Raw genomic sequence first — 13,583 nt, forward strand, 5'->3', positions numbered from 1 at the left:
CAAATTACTTGCCTTGCCCCGGGTGCTGACAACCCACGCTACGCCACTGTGTGTCACTGATGCTAGTATGATGAGGATGAATTTAGAGAGAAGAGTTCTAGCTGCGCCTTAGGAAAAAAACCAAGCCTTCAATATTCTAAGCCAGTAGTCTGTGTACAAGCATTCAATAGCCTTTGGAAACTGTCAAAAGAACTCATTGAAGTTGCTTGGGTCAAATACAGTTCCCTGATTACTTGTAAGACAAAAGTGACCAAACATGCCCTTTCATCCCATGCCTGCTGGATTCACACTCCTTCATAGAGGAACAGAACTTTGTCCCAAAAGTCAGCCTATTAATATGTATGTGTGTGCAAGATAAACAGTTTTATCTTGATTGTCCTGTATTGTGGTGAATAGCTTTTGGAGAGCAAAGGGAGACTCCACTATTCATTTTAAGCGAGTTTAAAGTACATGTTTCCCTTGAAGACTCCTAGTTTGCTAAGGGTGCCAAAAATTATGGCTCAGTTAAGGGTAAACTACATGTCCCAAGGTGGGGGAGGGAGAGACACACATTTGCTTTAAATGTATGTTAAATGTGCTTTAAATGTATAGAGTGAGTGTGACCACACACAGACAAAACAATGAGCTGGCATTCAAAGTCCCTGAGCCTGCAAGCACAGCAGATATTTGCATATATCTTCGGTAAATGGGAGGACCAGGAATTATTAATAGCAGAATCCAGAATTTCAAGTGAGAGACTGAAATTAGATAGGAGTGACATAGGAGTTATGCCTACTACATCAGGAATCGACACATCTCTATTATAGGAAAACAGGAACAAGACCCAGTTAAGAAACCCAAGTGACCTATTTAGAATTTAAATTAGATGGATTGGTTGCAGTTTTTAATAGATTTATGACAAAGCCATAGACCCTGATAGTAACTCAATAGGCCATTTGCAACGGCATTTGCTGGACTCAGAAATCTTTAACTCAGCACTGTTGAGGCCAGATGGGGAGCACTTTGGATGGGGACCACAGTTCAAGAAGGATATTGCTAAGTTGGAAAGGATTCAGGGGAGAGATTATAAAAGCTGCCATGTTGGCAGAGTATAAATATCCAAAAATGAGAAATGTCTTATGAGGAAAGGCTGAAAATTACTTATAGTTCACTTAAAAGAGGCGAGGAGGGGAAGGGGGAGGGGGAAGCAAGAGAAGAAGAGGAAACGTATCGATGAAACTTATTGATTGGGTTCTACTACTATGGGACACCTCTATAGAAAAGTGGTGTAAGAACTTCATTCTATCTGCCCTAGGATTGAGCAGACAAGACCAATACTGAGTCCAAGAAGGTGGTTTCTGCACATGCTGTAGTGAGGGGCAGATGGGGCTCATCCACCTGGAAAGGATAAGTAAAACTCTGAAACTAAATCTCCATTGCCTTGTGGGATATCTTCAGGAGAAGAAAAGGCTAAGGGGTAAACCCTACACCATGGGTAGGCAAACTAAGAACCAGGGGTCGGATCCGGATCAATCGCCTTCTAAATCCGGCCTGCGGACGGTCAGGGAATCAGCATTATTTTACATGAGTAGAATGTGTCCTTTTATTTAAAATGTATCTCTGGGTTATTTGTTGGCCAAAGGAATTCATTCAATTCCCCCCCCAAAAAATTATAGTCTGGCCCCCCACAAGGTCTGAGGGACAGTGGACCGGCCCCCTGCTGAAAAAGTTTGCTGACCCCTGCCCTACACAAATCCAAAGTGGAGTCCCTAAGACGGTTGGCACCCTGTGTGCCTCCTTCTGTCAACTCCTGCAGCCCAGCTGGTGCCAAATGTATTGCTCTGCTTTCCTTTGGACCACATCAGCAAGGTTGAGAGAGGGGTCTTGTCATTTGGGCAGCCCAGGACCTCCATACATACTGCCCAGGCCTGTGCCCCAGAGGAGATCACTTTAGTGCTGCTAATGGAGCACTTTGACTTCATCCCCTGAGGCTCACTCCATTGTCTCTCGAGACAGATGGATGGCAGCAACAACAGCACCTTAAGCAGGTATCATAAGGAGGTAGACACAGGCATGAAGGCAGTCCCAGATTCCCGCACCAGAGTAACTGATCAGTTCTCCTGAAACCCAGACCTGCTGGTTTTCTGAGAGCCAGTGTGGTGTAGTGGTTAAGAGCGGTAGTCTCATAATCTGGGGAACCGGGTTCGCGTCTCCGCTCCTCCACATGCAGCTGCTGGGTGACCTTGGGCCAGTCACACTTCTTTGAAGTCTCTCAGCCCCATTCACCTCACAGTGTTTGTTGTGGGGGAGGAAGGGAAAGGAGAATGTTAGCCGCTTTGAGACTCCTTAAAGGGAGTGAAAGGCGGGATATCAAATCCAAACTCTTCTTCTTCTTCTTCTTCTTCTTCTTCTTCTTCTTCTTCTTCTTCTTCTGCTTTCAAGTGCTGTGGTATCAATGGACTTCACCACCTTAGAAAAGCCACAAGTGCCCATCATATCCGTCACCCAGCTAGGCTGAAAGGAATTGCCATTAGATACAGGAAAAAAAGCATGAAACGACAATATGAATAGTGCTTTAAGGATCACCTTGTTTCACTCCCATAGAGACTGTGCTCCACAAGGCTGTGAGTCCAAGATAATAAACAAGCCTGTGCTTCTCTGAACAGTGATACACACACAATTCACAGTGCAGTGTAAAATTTATGTAGGAGAACAATTAACTGTGAAAAGAGCTTATACATGCAAACCATATTCTCTGGATTTAGTGAACTTCTCTTTGTGCAAGATTCTTGTGCAAAATAGTAGACAGGTGGGTGGGGTGGAACAGGGTTGCCATGTGTGAATGCAAGATCCATCATGCAGGGCAGTTTCTCTGCATTGTATCATTTGTTGTTTACTTCAAAGAAGGAGCTAACCTTCTGCTTCACGTCTACCCTTCCATTCTTGTATATTAAAAAATGGAGCTTCTGAACTGCAGAACAAAAGCTACTTCTTTCTCATCTTTTAATAGCCAAAACCCTTAGACTATAAAAATGAGACCTATTAAATACTAATTAACATTAATGAAAAAATGGCCTGATTCTCACCTAGGTGACTACAAATAATACAGCAATGTCTAGACGGGGAACTGTTTCGTTTCACAAGTGAATTGACTGTCAAAGACAATGGATGGCATCTGCATAAAACAGATGACAAAGGTGGGAGGGGTGGGGAGGGGATCACACCAGCTTCCCAAAAAGCAATATCACTTCTTCTTTTTGTCAGCCTTGTTGCTTCTCTCTGTTTTTTTTCCCTCGACACTGAAAAGGAGATAATTAATCACCTACCAATGGTGGGGTTAAAAGATGCAACAGTATATATGTTTATTAGGAAATATTTGCAGGAATCACATTCATGTTAAACTGCCGAGCTTCATGTCATTTCTCACAGAACCATAGTCAGGGACCTCAAAGGTCATGCAGTCCAACCCCCTGATGGTGCAGGGAATTAGCTGCTGCAGCATCCCTAAGAGGTAGCCATCCAGCCTCTGCTTAAAGACCTCTGATGAGGAAGAGGCCACCACCTATTGAGGCAAGCCTCTTCCCCTGCCAAGCAGCATGGACCTTCAATACGTTCTTCATACTCTTCATTACAATCCTCTTCTTTATCATCTGAGCCGATTTTAGTTGCTCCTGTTCTTTCTATGAATTTGATGATATGGCTTTACGCTTTAGGTTGCTACGATGTAACCTGCTCCGGGACCATCAGTCAATGTAGGAAAGACTAGAAATTCCACAAGCAAACAAAATAAAGTCAACCATCAGGGGCTGGGTTGGGAGGAGCTGGAGCACACCTGAGAAAGACTTGAGACTGGGTCTCAAGAAAGAAAAAGAGAAGAGGGGAGCAGGAAAGAACTTGCTGAGGCTTCTAGCTCTAGTCTAGTGTTCATCTCTTGGCATCAGCTTTCGCCAACCTGCTGCCCTCCAGATGTTCTGTACTAAAAAAAACCCATTGGCATCAGCCAGCACAGGATCCTAAAACACAGATGGCATTTACCAATGTATTCTGAAAGGAACACGGAAACAAAGCGGTAAGAAGGAAAGGACTTGCATTTTTCCTTGTTTTGATCCTGAGCATTTCTTTCTTTCTTTCTTTCTTTCTTTCTTTCTTTCTTTCTTTCTTTTTCTTTCTTTCTTTCATCATTCATGTACCATTAAATGCAGTTGCTATAAAGCAATGCACAATAGGGACACAGGAGGAATAGAATAGGGGTGAAGCATGAAATCAGTCAAAATTAGCCATAACATCAGAAAAACCTACTTAAAATACTAGTGGACTGAGCTGAAAAAGTAATTCCAGGTGGTCTAAAACCAGCTCTCCCCCGATGAGCCCACAAAGATAAAACTGGGAGCATTGCATGTCAATCACCACATGTGTAAATTGCACCTGCATCAGTTTTACCTCGTATTCACATGATGGAAAATGGAAATTGACCATAGTATCACAGCTCACGCAGCAAAAATCGTATGCATAATAGTATAATGACCAACATACGACTGTTCATGTGTGTGAACATTTTAAAAATTATCAAACCATTTAATGATGCCTATTTTGGGCTGTGCACACTAAAGAGCATTACTTTAAATCCCACCCCCATATACAAGTTAAGCAAGATCTTCCTTTCTGTCTCTGTGTATAGGAGTAGACTCACACTTGGGCACAGATGATTCTTTGCATTTCGTTAAATGAGCATTCAACTCCTTGATTCATATTGATTTTGTGAAAAGCAGTTAAAATGAATTAAAAGTCAGACTACATGCGGTGCAGAAATCCCACAAGTAGAACTTCTACAACCTAGGTCAGTTCTAGACTATATTTGCTATTTTCAGGAGAGATGCAAGCACATATCAACAAATTCTGGTTGTGCAATTATAGCTGAGTGAGTGGTTTTGCCCAACAAACTCACTTCTTCAAAAGATCAGACTTCTTGCAAGAAGGAAAGTGAATAGGGAATGCCCTGAGAAGTGTGGAATAATACTTTTTTGACTCAATGACATCTAACCTTCCTTGAAAACAAATTAGAATAAATGTTCAGAAAAGAGGTTGTTTGGAAATGTCCCTACAGCCAGGTGTAGGTTGCATCTAAATTTAAACTTGTTATTGAAGTTCAAACAGCCCTTGTGTATATGTGTGAGAGAAACATAACTGGCTTCCTGCAGCAACCCTATTGAGCAGGCATAGGCAAACTCCGGCCTGCCAGATGTTTGGGACTACAATTCCCATCATCCCTGACCACTGGTCCTGTTAGCTAGGGATGATGGGAATTGTAGTCCCAAACATCTGGAGGGCCGGAGTTTGCCTATGCCTGCTATTGAGCGTGTGTTTAAGCCTTTCCTGGGAAAAAGGCACATTAAAAGGCGATGTTTCTACCCACCAGAGTTAATAGCAATTTTCTGAGGGGATGATTTAAAGTTGGATAATGACAAAGAGGGGAAAGTGTTAACAGTACAACCTGGCAAATCTGGGACCATTTGCAGTTATTTTTAAAGGGTTAAATTGTGTTAGGAGATCCAGTTGTGTGTAGTTTGGCACCCAAGATCTTCACCTCACAGAACAGCAGTTCACAGTGTGGAATTCGATTGGCCGTAGTGCCTCCTGCAAGGACTGCACTCTCTGAAGTGAGAACCTCAGAGCAGAAATTTCCTTCTTCCCTGAAATGTGACTGATCCTCTTTTGCCAGCCCTGACCAGTTTTAAGAAACACAGTAATGTAATTTTGGATACACTAACCTACTTTCGATACATGTAAGAGGGGGAAATGTGGTTACTCTGTCTTGCAAGTTCGGTTTTTATTACACTGCTAAAAATACACAAACAAAAAGAAGGAAATAGTATCATGAGCCACTAGTATAAAGGAAAGAACCGGGAGTAACGCTTAAACAGAGTAGATGAATCTTTTGAAATAAGAGAAAAATAGAGCAGAGATGAAGATTTAAATTCAGTTCAATTTTCCCCCCTATTATGCAGGACTTCAGCATCAACAACCAGCAATTGAGGAGAGAGATACACCATTATACTTATTTATAGCATTAACTCTTTTGCATTTATCCACACAAATGAAACTATAAAAGAAACAAAATATAAAAGGAATGTGTGCTTCTTTCATTAGCTTGTCTTGTAATGTTGGATTGGTCCCCATAAATTAATGTGTATAAGGGGGGAAAGGAAAGGGGGGTGGGGGGGAGAAGAATTCAAAGCTTTGCCATTGTAATTACAGCTCTTTAAATATCAAAAGACACAAAAGAAGATTCCTTTTGAAAAGGGTGCTGACATTCTTGGCAAGCTACTATTAAATACTTGCATAAATCTGGAGTTTGTATCCCCTTGGCAAGCATAGGTGACATTGCTATAATAGTATAGGTCTTTGTTAAGGCGACTAGGTGTGCTTCCTGGGTTTCTTGTGTCTTCTCTGTGAAAGGGTCCCACTTGTTGTTCCAGTACAATACTTCAAAATGGAGACCAAAGTAGAGTAAGAGCAGGATGCGTGTCTGAAAAACAATCTGGGCCAAGGCTTTGTCATACAGAGCAGGGATCAGTATATTGGAGTAATTCCTGATCTGATGGTACACTAGTGGACAGAATGATTTCCACCAAGACAGGGATGGGGAACCTCAGGTCCAGGGGCCAAATTCAGCTCTCCAGGAAGACTCTCCACCCCACACACCCCCCCTTGCAGACTGCACATCTTTCTGGCCCTGCTCCACACCTTCCTCAAGTGCTTTTGATGGACTGCATTCTTAGACTATGACGATTCCTTCTGTTTGTTTGTTTTATAAAATGTATTTACTTGGTTTTTCAGATTAAAATTTTACAGTCACATATCCGACATACAACATAAAAAATAAGATTCCAAGGAATCTCCTGGACTTCCCTCCTCTTCTTTGTGGGTCCCATTGTTAATCATTTCCTCCTGCGGGTGGCGCTGTGGGTAAAAGCCTCAGCGCCTAGGGCTTGCCGATCGAAAGGTCGGCGGTTCGAATCCCCACGGTGGGGTGTGCTCCCGTTGCTCGGTCCCAGCACCTGCCAACCTAGCAGTTCGAAAGCACTCCTGGGTGCAAGTAGATAAATAGGGACCGCTTACTAGTGGGAAGGTAAATGGCGTTCCGTATGCGGCTCTGGCTCGCCAGAGCAGTGATGTCACGCTGGCCACGTGACCCGGAATTGTCTCCGGACAGCGCTGGCCCCCGGACTCTTGAGTGAGATGGGCGCACAACCCTAGAGTCTGTCAAGACTGGCCCGTACAGGCAGGGGTACCTTTACCTTTACCTGCATCTTTTATGATAATCAAAATCTTTCACCTCTCCATTGTGTCCAAAATTGTGTCACTACAAGCGATATTCCAATCCTACTAACGATTTTAACTGTTTACAATGGTCTTTAAGATAAATTACTTATTAAAATGTTGGTCTTCCTGCTTTCTAGTTTCTGATTCTTCCAGTCATTTTAGCCATTTCGACATAATCCACCAAATTGATCTGCCATTCTTCTCTGGTAGGGACTTTTATCTTCTTTCCATCTCTGACATGATGGTGCCTTGTTTGCCAGGATGGAGGATGGGGAGCCTGGTATGACTCGTCTTATACTTATATACCACTGATATATTTTTATGAAGTGGTGGTATACATTCCTTAAATCAATAGTAAAATATGAAACATTTTACTTAGGGTCCTTCCATGTGGCAGTTATTGTGGGTTTGGTGTTGCTTCTACATACAGGTTTTGCACAGGTTCCACACAACAATCTCTCATCCAAATGCTGTTCTATTTTTCCATTTAATCTGGATTTGTTGTTTCTGGGGCAAATCCAGTAAAACAACACTGACAATAAATGAAGAAAATGTATGCTTGGATTAAATTGAGGGAAGAGGGTATGAAAATATGGGATGGCATGTCGATGAGGATGTTATGTCAAGACTGTGTAAAACTTTAGAAGCAACCTTAACACTTTTGCCGCTGGGTAGCCTGATATTAATCTCCTCCAATAACTGAAGCGAAAATAATAATTTTGTTATATGTGTAGCCTGTGCTCATTGTCTTCAAGAACACAGTGGAAAATCGTCCAAAATAACAGACTGCAGAATTCTGTGTAAAAACGAACATGAGTTGTGGGGGGGGGGGGGGGATTTCCTTCCTTCGAAATATCACTATTAAAAATAGTGCCTTTATTTAAAAGTAGAAAACCATTTGGACTCCTTGAGCCAGTCACTTTCAGCCTAACCTACCTTGCTAGGTTGTTGTAAGAATAAAGATGGTGGGGATCAGATGTGCCCCTGTGAACTCCTTGGGGAAAAGGTGGGATACAAATTAAATCAGTACTTTGTTACTTAACAGTGAAATCCTATACGTATGTCCCATTGAACTGAAGGAATCATAGGATTCTACTTTGACACAACTTAAGTATGTTGTCGCCTATTGTCATATTAACTCATTGTGGCATATGACAAGAGTCGATAATGCCTTTAAAAATGGGGTGGGTGTCTTTAAAATTTACTGCTTTTCTTCCATTTTCCACAGCTGTTATTATAGCTGAAAAAATGCTTGTGTGTCAAAACACCTTATCTAGACAAACAAAATGTGGCTTGCTCTGAAATAGCTGGAAAATCCTGCTCTACTGCCATCTGCCGGTTAACTAAAGCTTTTTGCAAAGCTATTTTCACCCTTTCAGAACATGAATGCCCTTAATTCCTGTTGGTGTTTGCTTTGTTTGTGTAGGAGAAGAACCATTCTGAATTTCCCCTCTTACGGTGTTCATTCTTGAAATACTGAAGAATTGTACAATCAATAGAAAAGGGACATACTATCACTCTGAACCATTTTAACTGGCTTTAACTGATTAAGAGTTTGACAGATTGTGGAAGTAACAAAGGAACTGGAGATACAACAGATTCAACTTCTAAGGCCTTTTGAGTGACTTCCTATGCAGGGCACCCAGAGCGAAATGGTATGGGTCACATGCTCCCTACTTTTATAAATGCAGTTTTCGCCCCAGGATTCACTTAGGTTTGTATGGGAGTCAGATCTCAAGGAACAACTTGATGCATCTCACTGGATAAAGATCTGGTCTACTGAGGATCTATGTTGTCCGAGGATGGGAAACCTCTGGCCCTCCAGTTCTTGCTCAATTCCATTCCCATTAGCCCCAAGAGAGCATGACCAATGATGGGGGATTATGGAAGCTGCAATCCAGCAATTTACGAGATTGCCACTGGTTCCCCATTCATGGGGCCAGACTTAAAGGCGATTGGGCCAGATCCAGTCCCTGGACTTTAGTTTGCCTACCCATGAGTTAGATGCTCAATAGAATCTAAATTGGAAGAACTCACAACATAGGGCTCTAACAGAATAAAGGAATAAAGGAATCCTATTCCACAACTTTGCCCACCAATCTTCAGCCATATCCCTAAGTCTCCCTTCTATTCTTTTGCATACTCTATCCTGGTGTTCAATACCAGACAACACAGCATGGGTACCAGCAGTCTACTTTTAGGTTAGCTTGCTGCAGTGATCTGTTAATTTGATTATTCATTTGATGTTTTAATACATACTAAGAGAACAAACATATCAGCGTTGGTCTAACATCAGTCAGGTATTCAAATATATGCTATGGGACAGACTACTGAAGTGCAACCTTAAACATTCAGAAGTTGTGAGTGACATTCAAGCACTAAGATTGTTTTGGTTTACTTGTGAACAGTCTTTATGCTCACATGAAACTATGTAAGACACCCACTGTCAATTAGATCAGCAAGGATTTGCTGTTCGGGAGATTCAGTGTATTGTGGCAGATTTAGAGATATCATTGAGTAAACGATCAGCACAATGCTTGCAGCCTTAGGTGTCTGTCACAGACCTGGCTTTCAGTAACCTGTCCATTGTTACCTGTCTTCCCACAGAGGAATCCCTGATAAGTTCCCATAGAAGAGTTTTAAAGCTATGTTAGAACAGCTGTCCTACATAAATTCCATTGGGAGCCCACAAGTATAATTACTAAATCCGATAGCACTTACATAGCTTTCACATGTGCTTTGAAACCCACCACAACATAGTGAGGCTAAAGTGATTAGTAATTTCTGTTCTATTCCAGACAGATGACAAAATGACAAAGTTACTTCTTGCCTTCCTTTTATGCAGTGTCTATCACTGGAACTATATTTACTCCATGAGTAATGTTCCTTAAAATTCTCATGCTTTTAAATTCCATCATGTCCTGAGCTATAAATACTCTATCTGTGTCAACTGGAATTTCCTCTGTATTTATTACGCTCTGGCAAATGCCACTCATTGGAAGATCAGTCATCCCAACTATTACAGGGAAATTGTGTGTGTGTGTGTGTATTTTCCACACTGGAATAGAAACAAGCTGCATGGTATCAAACACAAACAACTCTGTCAGAAGAATTCCTTCTTCAGCATTCAGTCGCAGTTGGAGCCTATTAACACTTGATTTAGATTAACATCAGTGCATGGTTTCATTTGGGTAGACTACATGCTCCTCAGCAGATCAGCCAGTTTCTTGTGGCACTAAATCATTATTTTTGAGAATGTTTTCTAGTGCACATTATCTAGTGCAGCACGTAGTTCCTTCATGCAAAGCAGCTCAAGGTGGAGAAAATAAACATCAAAATTTTTATTGCAAGGGTTCAGGGATCCTCCTATCCACCAGGACCAGATAATTTTTCCCAGTTTGAGGGCTACGTTTCCTTCTGGACATCATTCCTGGGGCCACATGCCATTGGTCAGATGCAAAAGGGGGCAGAGCAAATGCAATTTTTACCTCTGTGGTTTCTTCACTCTCCCACTCCTTTGTTCTCCGTGTAGCAAACAAGCAGTATTGAACAGCATTTGAGGAGTATGCAAAGTAAGGTGCAGTTTGTGGGCTGTGGGGCCTCAGGAAAAGCCCAGATATGAGAGGCCTGGAAGGCTGCACTGCCACCAGATCTGAGGTTTCCCATCCTTGATATGCTAACACCTAAGGATTTCATTTCAGTTATGTGCTGACTTTTTCTGACTGTAGAGGCCTTATAAAATCAGATACAGTGGTACCTCGGGTTACATGCACTTCAGGTTACAGACTCCGCTAACCCAGAAATAGTACCCTGGGTTAAGAACTTTGCTTCAGGATGAGAACAGAAATTGTGCTCTGGCAGCGCGGCAGCAGCGGGAGACCCCATTAGCTAAAGTGGTGCTTCAGGTTAAGATCAGTTTCAGGTTAAGAACGGACTTCCGGAACAAATTAAGTATTTAACCCGAGGTACCACTGTACTACCACAGAGAGGTCCCAACCTTCATGAGTGGTGGTGTATGTAAAAGAACGCGTGGCCCGCTGTGTACACACACAAGTCACTTTGTGGTTCTTTGGATGCCAGCCGATAACTCTTCATTGGCTTTATGTTGAAGACTATTCCTCTTGATGTAATTCTTTTCTCTCAGAGTAATCAGGAATCTGATTTTACTCTTATGGAAGCCACATTCCAAGACTTTGCTATGAATAAGCTGAAGATACATTTTTTGAGTGTGAAGACTCATGAGAAAAAAACATTTTTTAAAAAAATCAAACATATGATGGAAGCTGTTAAGATTTGTGCATTATTCAGGCCATTAAATAGGACTAGACACTCAAAAACATGTGAAGGGGGAAAGGAAGCCAACTTCAGTAAAGTGTTTTATGCTTGCAACAGGCAATGATAGAAATGGCTCTGGGAACATCCCTGTGTATTTATCTCTAAAAACCATTGTAGAATCCAAGATTGCCCTTATATGTTTTTGCATCTCTTATAGATAAAACAAAAGTCCAGAAAATTCTAATGTGCCCTCAATAATATCTAAAACACAGTAGTTCTCTTTATTCTCTAAACAACATTGAGAAGTGATGTGTTTCTGGATTGGGCTGGGAGAAAACACTTGATATGTGGAAATATTGGGCTCTGTTTCAGATGCAGTGTGTATATGCAAAATTGTATGTAGCCACAATACCTAGCTGCTGCCTTGCAAAGGGAAGAGGGAAGCCCCATGTGGAGGCCATATCCTTGTCTTTGCTGCCTCCCCTTTCTTGTCCACAACTGGTTTCCCTCCTGTTTCATGTGGTGAGGGCAAGGAGAAAAGAGCATGAAAAGGCAACCAGGAATTTTATGTATAATTTGCTACTACCACAAAATCATGAGGAAACTCAACTCTAAAAAAACATACTAATGTTTAGTCGAGAAAGTAGTATGGCCACTGAGAACATTTGGATGAAACAAGTATTTACATATAGAGGGTGAGAGAAAAAAAAGGAATTGTACTTTCTGCAGAATCTCCTGCACCAATTGTCTGATTTTAGAAGCCAAGTGCAGTATCTAGACTTTGAAGTAATGGGAGAATATATCTTTTTCTAGAAAGATCTACAGCACATTTCAGTATAATAAGCACATCAGGAAACAGACATAAGCATCTGATTGTATTAAATTACAATGCCCCTTAAATTGCAAGGCTTTGCAAACATTCACATCACATTAAGTAAGGTAAAAAGGTAAAGGACCTCTGGAAAGTTAAGTCCAGTCAAAGGTGACTATGGGGTTGAGGCGCTCATCTCGCTTTCAGGCCAAGGGAGCCGGCGTTTGTCCACAGACAGCTTTCTCTTCCAATTGCCTCAATGATGGAGTAGGAATGTGAACTCTATGGCGTGGCTATAGTTACACAGCACAAGGCAGCATGAATTGGGATGGTTTCACTATACATTTGCATCCCAAAGGCTAATGGCAAAATAATTTATTCAGCAATTAAGTCTTAAAAGTTAAATTCAATTTAAAAAGCCAATGTTGTGCTTCATTTAAATGGATGGTACACAATTAAGTTTAAGTTTAACAAATTAAATTAAATTAAGTTTAACAAAGCTACATAACTAGTGTACGACAAAAGAAAGCAATTCAACACACAACTAAAAAGAATTAGAACAGAAATTTAAAGCATCCCAAGGTTCACATCTCAAGGGATAAATCTCTCTCTAGGAAATTCACTAATCACAGAAATTATCATGTGATGAAATTACACCCACTTCTTTGTGCTTGTGAAAAATTTAAAAAGTGCCAATTTGGTACTGGGTGCAGAATTCAGCATCATGAGAATCTTAATTAAAATATTTCTAATCCTCCAAAATATGGATTGAAAATATGGGAGCAATTCCAGTTAAGTTTCAGAAACCAGAAAAGCAGTTGAAAAGAATTTCAGTGGTCAGTGGCAGAGCTTCCAAGAAACAGGCATCCTTTCCCGTTCTAATGACTGAACAGCAGAATAAAATTATTCAGCAACTAAGAGCATCTGCTTAATTTTCAGGTTTTGGAAATCAGCTTTTCCACTGCAAAAACAGAAGAACATTCATTTTCTCCAAATTAATCACAGAGAAGCAGAAGCATTGAACGCACATCAGTGCATTTTATTCATGTTTTATTTTTGAGAAGCCACCACCATGGTCTTATTCATACATCTTGCAAGGCAATTCAAGTGGGATAAACAAATTGCACTTTGTCTAGAGGATTTACAAACATCTGTCCCACATCATATATGCCAGAAACACAAGCCCATCTTCAAA

The sequence above is a fragment of the Podarcis tiliguerta genome, assembly GCF_965153285.1.
Source record: "Podarcis tiliguerta genome assembly, chromosome: 7".
Taxonomy (NCBI): domain Eukaryota; kingdom Metazoa; phylum Chordata; class Lepidosauria; order Squamata; family Lacertidae; genus Podarcis; species Podarcis tiliguerta.